This window comes from Propithecus coquereli, unplaced genomic scaffold (genome assembly GCF_000956105.1).
Source record: "Propithecus coquereli isolate 6110/MARCELLA unplaced genomic scaffold, Pcoq_1.0 Scaffold37, whole genome shotgun sequence".
NCBI classification, from domain to species: Eukaryota; Metazoa; Chordata; class Mammalia; order Primates; family Indriidae; genus Propithecus; species Propithecus coquereli.
The window spans coordinates 7,609,418-7,619,037 of record NW_012149396.1 but is presented as its reverse complement, the minus strand read 5'-3'; the positions used below and the strand labels follow the sequence as shown (position 1 = coordinate 7,619,037).

The 9,620-nt window shown below is 39.5% G+C and overlaps 1 pseudogene; it reads right to left on the bottom strand.

The window, feature by feature from the left end:
• Window positions 1-4,331: 4,331 nt before the first annotated feature.
• Window positions 4,332-4,905, bottom strand: LOC105816368 (annotated as a pseudogene).
• Between the last annotated feature and the right edge of the window lie 4,715 nt (window positions 4,906-9,620).

Here is a 9,620-nt window from a genome sequence, read left to right as displayed (position 1 = left end):
TGGTTGATTTCCAGAGCACTAATATGGCTGTTTATCTATCTTGTCAATTTTTATCGTTGTTTTTGGGAAGAATATTTTCCAGTCTCCCCATTCAGTCACAGCTGAAAGTCTTAACTCCCATTTCATTCCATTTCTAATGGGAAAAAAAAAAAATTCAGAATGGTTAAACCAAAGTCCTAACTATATGCCCATGTCAATCTCTTAGTTGCAAAAGGTGGAAGCCCCCAAAGTAGCAGGGAAACTGGAGAATCTTAGATATCCAAGTTAGGGGAAAAGGCAGAAACGGATCTAGGTTAGCACAGACCAATAACACAAAAAAGTGGGAGAAGGGTTTGATTTAAACCCAACTCCACTTTCTATTCCTTATAGCAGCATGGGGTAATGGACAAGGACATGGAGGGGTGGGCCTTTATAAACAAAGGAAGAAACACAAGAATAAAAAGACAAAGGGTTTTTTTTAATTCTAGTGAAAAAACACATAACATTTACCATCTTAACCATTTTAAAGCATACAGTAATGTTAAGTATATTGACATTGCTATGAAACAGATTCCAGAACTTTATCTTGCAAATCTGAAGCTCTGTAACCCTTAAACAACAACTTGCCCTTTTTCCCGCCCTCTGAAATAGTTTTTATTAAATAAAATTTCATAATTTTCATGTATCAAAATTTCACAAATAAAAGGGCAAAGTACAAACTGGGAGATAAAGCCTGTTTACAACAAAATATATAGGAAGTGCTTTTATGTGAGCAAAAGGAAAACACCCAGCACAGTTGACCAAAAAAATCTGAGAAGACAATTCATAAAAGAAAAAGGTCCGATGAACTTATAAAACAATTTTTAACCTAATGAGTAATCAAAGAAATGTACATTAAAATGAGATCCAACTTTGCTTCTGAGATTAGCAAAAACATTTTAAATGGTAGATAGTACTCAGTAGCAAGAGTTAATCCCTCAGTGAGACAGGCCTGCTCATACCACAGGTGGAAACAAAATGCAGGATGACTGCTAGAGTTTTGCTTGGCAATATGTTTCAAAACCTTAAAAATATTCATAATTTTTGATTTACTAATGTCACTTTTAAGATCTTGTCCTTAGACAAGAGTGATGCACTCAAAGATTTATATACAAGAATGTTTACCACATCAGTATTTATAAAAGCAAAAATGTATAAGCAATCCAAATATCTGACAGTAGCACACTGGCTAAACAAAGTATAACACATTCATATGACAGCTAGTCTGTTGGCTTTCCTGAAGAATGCTTAGTGACAGGCTCATGTTAAGTGAAAAAAAGAAGAGAAAAGAAAGGAAAACCATGCATAATACAGATGGTCCCCAACTTATGATGGAGCAATTTACAATTTTTCAACTTTACAATGGTGTAGAACTGTCGCAGTTTCAATATAGTATATAGTATTTAATAAATTACACGAAATACTTAACACTTTATTATAAATACGCTTTGTGTTAGATGATTTTGCCCAGCTGTAGGCTAATGTAAGTGTTCTGAGCACATGTAAGGTAGGTTAGGCTAAACTGTGATGTTCTGTTGGTTAGGTGTATTAAATTCATTGTTAACTTCATGATATTTTCATCTTAAAATGGGTTTATCGGGACATAACCTTATTGTAAGTTGAAGAGCATCTGTAATGACCCAAATTGTGTCTATATGTATGTGTACAAGCATGCACAAAGGGAAAATAAAAAGTGTAGAAGGGGCCAGGCATGATACCTCACACCTGTGATCCCAGCACTTTGGGAGGCCAAGGCAGGAGGATCACTTGAGGCCAGAAGTTTGAGACCAGCCTGGACAACATCACAAGACACCATCTCTGCCAAAAAAAAAAAAAAAATTAGCTGGGTATGGTAACATGCGCTTATAGTCCCAGCTACTTGGAAGGCTGAGGCAGGAGTACAGCTTGAGCCCAGGAGTCAGAGGCTGTAGTGAACTATGATTGCACCCCACCATTGCACTGCAGCCTGGGTGACAGACTGAGACCTGTTTTGAAAAAAAAAAAAAGAAAAAAAAAGGAGTAGAAGGAAATACACCAAAATGTTAATGGTGGCTATCTCTGGGCGATGAGAAATTTGAAATTTGAAAAATGAAAATATTAAAAATTTTCAGTAATGAGTATGTATTGCTCTTATAATCAGAAGAAAAGCCTTAAAAAGTAAGGCTTAAGTTAGTATATATATCATACGCAAATACTTATAAAAATCTAAATTTCTATACATTGTCCAACTAATTAATTTCATTTACCACTTGTCAAATGGGGCCTAGGGCTCAACATACAAATTTATGAAAATTGGAATTTTGCTCCTGTTCTGAGAGTTGCAATGCTTTTTTTGTGGCTGTTTTAAAAACGAAACTGAAGCACTGGAATGAACCATGACAGAGTTTTATCTTGGAAGTTTAGGTACTTTTTTCTTTTTTTTTGAGACAGGGTCATGCTCTGTCTCCCAGGCTAGAGTGCGGTGGCATCGTCATGGCTCACTGCAACCTCAGACTCCTGGGGACTACAGGCATAGGCCACCATGCCCGGCTAATTTTTCTATTTTCTGTAGAGATGGGGTCTCTCTCTTTCTCAGGCTGGTCTCAAACTCCAGGAATCCTCCCACCTCAGCTTCCCAAAGTGCTAGGATTATGGGCATGAGCCACCTCGCCTGGTCTTATTTGGATACTTTTTTCAGGTACTTAGACTCTCATATTTAGTTAAATTGAAATTTAAGTTGGTTTTAATATTTTAGTTTTTAGGTAGCTGAAATACAGTATTTCAGGAACATAATGGATTAAATATTTCTGTGTCTGTGAACCTAACTACCATTTATAATTTTGCTACTGTGGGGGAAACTGAATTCCAAGATCTGTGCCACCCTGCACAGTGGATTTTTCTATTTTTTATAGGGATAGGGTCTCGTTCTTGCTCAAGGTGGTCTCGAACTCCTGGCCTCAAGTGATTCTCCCACCTCAGCCTTCCAGAGTGCTAGGATTACAGGCATGAGCCACCACACCTGTCCTATTTTTGTTTTTTTTATATTCCAACTTGTGTGCATGTGTACCAATACACAAGGAAACATGTTTTCATAACACATTTGTTCATATTTTAAAGGATTTTTCTCGTCAAACTTGTCTATTCACTTAAAGAAAACAGATTATGATGCATCTTTTAGAAACTATGCTTACGTTTGTCTTCTATATGCAAATATTTTAAAACTTCATCCTCTCATGAAGAATTTTACAAAAATATGTTACCTGGGATGAAAAACCATGAGAGAACAGTCTATTTACATTAAAATTTCTTTTGCCACTATAATTAAGGGAGAAAAAAATGCCTGTTTGTTCAACCTATCTGAGTCTCTGGCAGCCCTTTTAAATAGGTGAGCTGAGTAAAGGTTGCAAATGCACCATTCAGATCACATCCACTGAGGAGAACCCCTGGACCCTGGAGAGGGTTGCATTGAAAAAGGGAGAACAAGTGATGCTCTCGGTGTTAGGCGACTGTCCCCAGACGTTGACAGTTCTCTATAGCAGGAGTGACCTGCTCAGTTCCAGCCTGGCCCAAGGACCCTGGCAGAACCTCTGAGCTGACATGTGATTGGTACTAAGCCTCAGGCAAGAATGTGCTCCGCTGGCAAGGGCACGCCGTCACCCTTGCCACTAGCATTCAAGGACCTTCCCTGCCAGGAAGAATAAAAAGAGCAGATAAACCACCCACGTACCAATCCAAGCCCACGGTACAGGCACAGAGAGCAGGGTAAGAACGTAATGAATTTGCTGTTGGTGTTCAGATTAGTCAGGAACTGACTGGATCCCAGTCCCCGGCAAGCCTGGAGTGGTCGGTGAACCGAACAGCACCCATTCATTCGTGAAGCCAAGAAAGTAAGAGCTGGAATTTTGGAAAGCCCGAAAGGCCTTTCAGAGAGAGAATTAAACATCTGATACAAAAATATATTTCGAACTCCATCCCTTAAAAGGCAAATCTCCCTATAATCCTTCTGCCTCAGCCTCCCGAGTAGCTGGGACTACAGGCATGCGCCACCATGCCCGGCTAATTTTTTCTATATATTTTTAGTTGTCTGATTAATTTCTTTCTATTTTAGTAGAGACGGGGTCTCGCTCTTGCTCAGGCTGGTCTCGAACTCTTGAGCTCAAACGATCCACCCGCCTCGGCCTCCCAGAGAGCTAGGATTACAGGCGTGAGCCACTGCGCCTGGCCGTTTTTTTTTTTTTTAAATAGAGGTCTTTTATTGCAATCATCCAAATATCACAAATAAGTCTTAGGAATCATCTTGCATCTTGTTTCTGTAGCTGGACAACTCTTAGATCTTATTCATCGGCCTGCTGAATTGCTTCTTTTTCAAAGGCAGAGATACCATCCCAAAATTTTGCATTATCCTTGTTTTTAACCGCATGGCTTTTTGAGTCAGAGCAGCTGAATTTGAAACAAGTTCAATATTGTTTCTTTCAAGGATTAATTCATCTTTCTGGACTTGAGATACTGAACGAGCAACATCTGGTCTCATCCGAACCCTGTGGATGTATTTTGCACCCAAGAAATTTTGGATTTCAACAGGAGGCTCGTTTCCCTGGAGAGCAAGGTTGATGGGGAAGTGAGCACACACAGACCTCATCTTGTAATGGGAGCCAAGCGTGACGCCCTTGATCATGCTCTCTACCTGACTACACACAGTGGGAACGGTAGCCAGTTCCTTGCTATGTCCCCACACTTTGTCATCCTGGAGTCTCTTTTTTTCTTTCCAAGGACACTGAGTTCTACACTGATGTTTAAAGTCCCCCCATGGGGTTATCGGGGGTCCTTCGCAATGACTGTGCATCCCTTCAGAGGGATGCCAACATCTTCCAGAACGTGGACAGTCTAATTGCTGGGAATGGTCTTCATTCTTGTGGTAGATGTGGCAGAGAGTCACATATATTTTGACGCTATTAGAGCGGCGCACATATATGCCTTTCTTTTTCTCTTCAATGTCTTATTCCTCCTATACCTCCTTTGAAAAGTCACAGAAAATTCAGATCAAACGTCCTGGACTAATTGAGTTTAATTCCAAGGTTTTAGCTTCTCATTTTCTTTCACCGTGCTCCCCAAAATCTAAGAGTAAAACATAAGTTCTACGGCTGCAGGCTACTGAGATAAATAAACAAACACAGTCAAATCCATTATATATATAAAATCCTCTACTCCTTATATTTATTTTACTAGGAGATGAATGCTACAAGTTGAGGGAATTAGTCTTTCAAATCCTTTCTGAGGAACAAAATTAAGTTTCATAGTGAGTTTCAACTTTTCCATTTAAAAATTCTCAGGCAACTCTTGTTGTATAACCACGTCACCTTCACCTATTGGCATTCTCCCCTCCTGCAGGAGTGTGAGAGCATTTGTTCATTCTTTATCATGGAGAGACCTTACACTGTGAAGACCCCAGCGTTATATAAAGCGAGCTAATACCCACAGTCGTGCAGAGACTTGGTAATTTCTGCATTCTGCCGCATTTCACAGATGTGTTCCCAAAGAGACAGTCACTAGAATCTCTCTGCTTTTAATATCTTTCTTTTCAGATGAAGATAAAACTGAAAAAACAGAACATATCAACTGTATATTTCTTAATATTTCATCATTTTAGATGATGATTTTTTGTCTTGGCAGAAGTTTCATCCTGTCAAGGTATCGTGATGCACATCTTGCACTGCATAGAAACAATTTGCTTTTGAGGGTTGCGGTGCTCACTGTAGAGTGACTACGTACAGCGACGTCCCTTTCAAAGTCACCCACTTGGAGCTGCTAATTTTAGCTGTCTCCGTGACTCTCTCAAGAGGTTTCTTTCTAAGCTGTCAGTTTCCAGGTGTCACACACGTTAAAATACTTTTGTAGGGAGGCAAAGTAGTTACAAAATGATGCTAAAGGATTTTTCTATGGTCTTCCTTGGATTTGGACAAAATTCAATAAAAGAAATGCTCACATTACAAAAATCTGGTTTGCCAACAAGAACAATTACAGAAAATTTGAAGGAATAAGGCCCATGGCATTTCTCCTGATCTTTGTTCATTCTCTTCTTTCTTACTATTAATATTATCGTCAAAATAGGAAGAGGGTGTGTGTGAGAGAGAGCGTAGAGGTAGTATGTGTGTCTGTCTGTGTAAGGAGGCGGGTGGAGGGTGGATCCTGCCTTGCTTCTGTGGTTTCTGTCTTTCTCAGAGAACTTCGGAGGACCACGGTCATGCCAGTTCTAAGTGTACAACACACGACTCTTATTTTCACCTCCCCGCCACCCCTGCCTCAGGTTTCCTATGTGTATTTCAAATGCCTGATACCCTTAAGCGGTTGTGTTCCTCTGGCCTTAATCACTTTATCAGGCGCAAGTTTTTAATTGTTAAGGGGTGAGCAGTTAACCCCGATGTCCTGTGTGGGCTCTGCAGGGAGCTGCTCAGCCTCCTGGGCAGCGATCACTGACAGCTCGTCTGGGTTTCATCAGCTCACTGGGGCAGCATTTCACCAGGCCCCTTTGCCAGGGCCTCCCCGGCAGCGTCAACAAGTGTCACACCTACTGCAGAAACAGCCCTCAAGTTTCATCGCAGTGATGCTATACTATATACTCCAGCTTCAGCAATGACCTAGTTCATTCAAGGGCAGGGGGAAAATGCTCTTCTTCCAGAACTTCCCTGGGCATGGAATTTTCTCTCTTAGGAATATAGGAGCTTTTCTGGAAACAGATCCAGCTGTGCTTTGACCTGGTTGTGAAAGAGACCCTGAGCCCTGTAATTCCTTTGAATCCCTGCCCCAGGGACAGGGACACCCAATCAATGCCTCACACACAGCTTGGGGAGCCCGCAGTCGAGCCAGCTCTCTTTTAACATCTCTTGGACAAAGAATACTGAAAAGTAAGTGTGTAGACTTTGGTTTTTACTTAAGAAATGGCTGTGCTTTCAGTATATAGTTGTTTACATTTTCTGCAACAAAGAACAAAGCATATTGTTTCCTTATGAAACAGAACAAAATGAAACGAGTAGGGGCTATCTGGGATAGTTAGGGATATGGGGTTTTAAAGTAGCCAAATTCTCATGATCTTGCAGTTTAAGTCCATCCTGATGCCTTCTGAAAATTATTATTATTTTTAAATGTTTGCTTGTTTAGGCTTGGCAATAATTAAAATACTTCATGGCACATTATGTCTATCTTAACAATTAGAAAAAGTAAACATAGAGGATGACTCAAAGGAGTGATTTGTAAAGGCTTTGCAAACTAACATGAAAAATTGAGGCAACTATCTAGGCAACTCAGACCCCAAACACTTTTGCTTGAAAAGGTATTGAGTATTTTAGTTAAAAGTTATTCTTTTTACCTTGGATCATATGAATGTTTGAAAAATCTTCCCTTTCTGGGTAGACACAGCAGTATCTTGTCTGACAACAGATAATGCAAGTTGCTGAAAAGCTATAAGGCATTTCAAAATGGCTGATGTAAACATTTATCGAATTGTTAAATAGATTTTAAAAAAAAAATGAAGGCAGAAAGTCAGCCAAAAAAAAAAAAAAAAAAACTCATCGATAAAATGCCACCACTGTCACATTATATTTTAATGAACACATCTAAACTTTAAAACCACTGATTAAGGGTGTCAGTTACAGACACCTGGCAATCATTTAAAAATAGATAAAAGCAAGAACTGCATTCAGAGCTGCCTCTGCTCTAATTATTTCCTTTCCTTTCCTTTTCCTTAAGTAAAAGCAGCCTTCATTTTTGAAGATTAACAGGGAATAGTAAGTCCAAAAATATGTGATACATTTTATAACAGCATACTAGCTAAGGGCAAAAATTGTAGGAGCTTTTTTCTGTGACACTCTGAATTGAAACCAAGGATGTTGTGAGCTATCTTCTGAAATCAACAACTTCACAAATACTGGTTAAAAGACATGAATAGCCAATAATCATGTTCAGATCCTGGAAATCAGGATTTAAAGCAAACTAAATACATGTTAGCTCCCAAATTACATTGGCTATTTGAAGTTTATACGAAACATTCAATCACAATTTAGGGAAGTTTCTTAGGTTGGGTGGAGTTCCTATATTTGTCATCTGCAAATTTTTTTTTCCCTCCAATTTCATCAGTTTTTAACAGCTCTGTGCACACTTACAAGTAGATAGCAGCCTGTGCAAAGAAGATACAGCAGAGTGAGTGCTCTATTCTGATGCAGTGGGAAAGCCAAGGGGGTCGAGGAAGAAGGCCCAAGCTTTGGAGCCAGATTTGCAAACAACTCTTGACTTTAGCACAGTTTTCCAACCTGTCTGAACTCTAGTTTCCTCATCTGCAAAATGAAGATAATAATATCCACTTTAACAGGACTGATAGGAGATTCGATAAGTAAGTGTACCTAAAGTATCTGTCGAATTGTGGTTTCTCAACAAAAGTTCTTCACTTTGGTTAATTAAAACTTTTTACTAAAACTTCAGGATAATATCATAATATAAACTATATAAAGTAATAGAAACTATACATTATTGACATCATTGCAATGATTAAACAAACATAACGCAGACGATTAAGAGTCTTTGAGGAAAATTCTGCACTCGGAAGCAATATGTTTGCAAGCAAAATAAAAAAGGATTCTATTTTAGAATGCATCTACGATCAATAAGAAAAAAATATTTTTTACCGAAACTAGTTGATGGTATATTTATTACGTAAAAGCAGAGGTCGAGTTTTGGCAACATCATCTGAGAATGCTATTTCATACATATCTGTACACAGTTAAATATGAGTGCACAGGAATTCCTAAGAACAGAAGCTAAGGTAAATCTATGTACACAGGATGATGTCTGTAATTATTATGAAAACTATGAAAAGCAAGGCGCAAGCACAGCCTTTCCTCAAAGATTATAGCTCAGCCTTGCATTGAAAAGTGAATTGGGTTGGGAGTGGAGGTGAGAGCTCTCAGAAGTGGACTGGCCATTAGAGAGGCTGGGCAGAGACAGTAGCAGGTGGGCCATCTCGGGAGCGGTGTAGCTTCCAGATTAGGGACCACACTGTAGGCTGGGATTGCAAGATCAGTGACGAAAGTTCACAATGGAGAGGGAGCGAGGGTGAGTCAGGGAGGGGAGAGGGAAGACAAGAATCACAAGCAGCGGTTGTCAAATAGCTCTGAAGAACTTTATCAGATGCTTTTTTTGTTGCCTCTAGTTTTTGCTGAGATACCTCATAGCTTTTCCCCACATACATCAGAGGACCTTGATAAATTCTCTACTTCAGTTACTCACAAGTTCACTGTTAGGAACCCTGTTATTCCATGATTAATCCTGCCAAAAAGGAAAATTAAAAACGCAAAAATGTAAGGAGACTTGAGACAAAGTGATCATGTCATCTTAGGGTTGGCAATAATTAAAAAAAAAAAATCACCTGACTTATATAAAAGAAAAGCACATTTAAAAATGTTTACAACACTTATAGGGATTTCTGCAGAGGCCACCCACCTAGCATGGCCCAAATGGACAAGACTGACCATGAGACTCTGGACATCAGGTCAAAGAGACAACACCAGGTTGAAGGGAAGCTCAGGTAGTTCAGGTCTGGGTACACTGCACCCTAGCCCTCAGGGCCAGCTCCT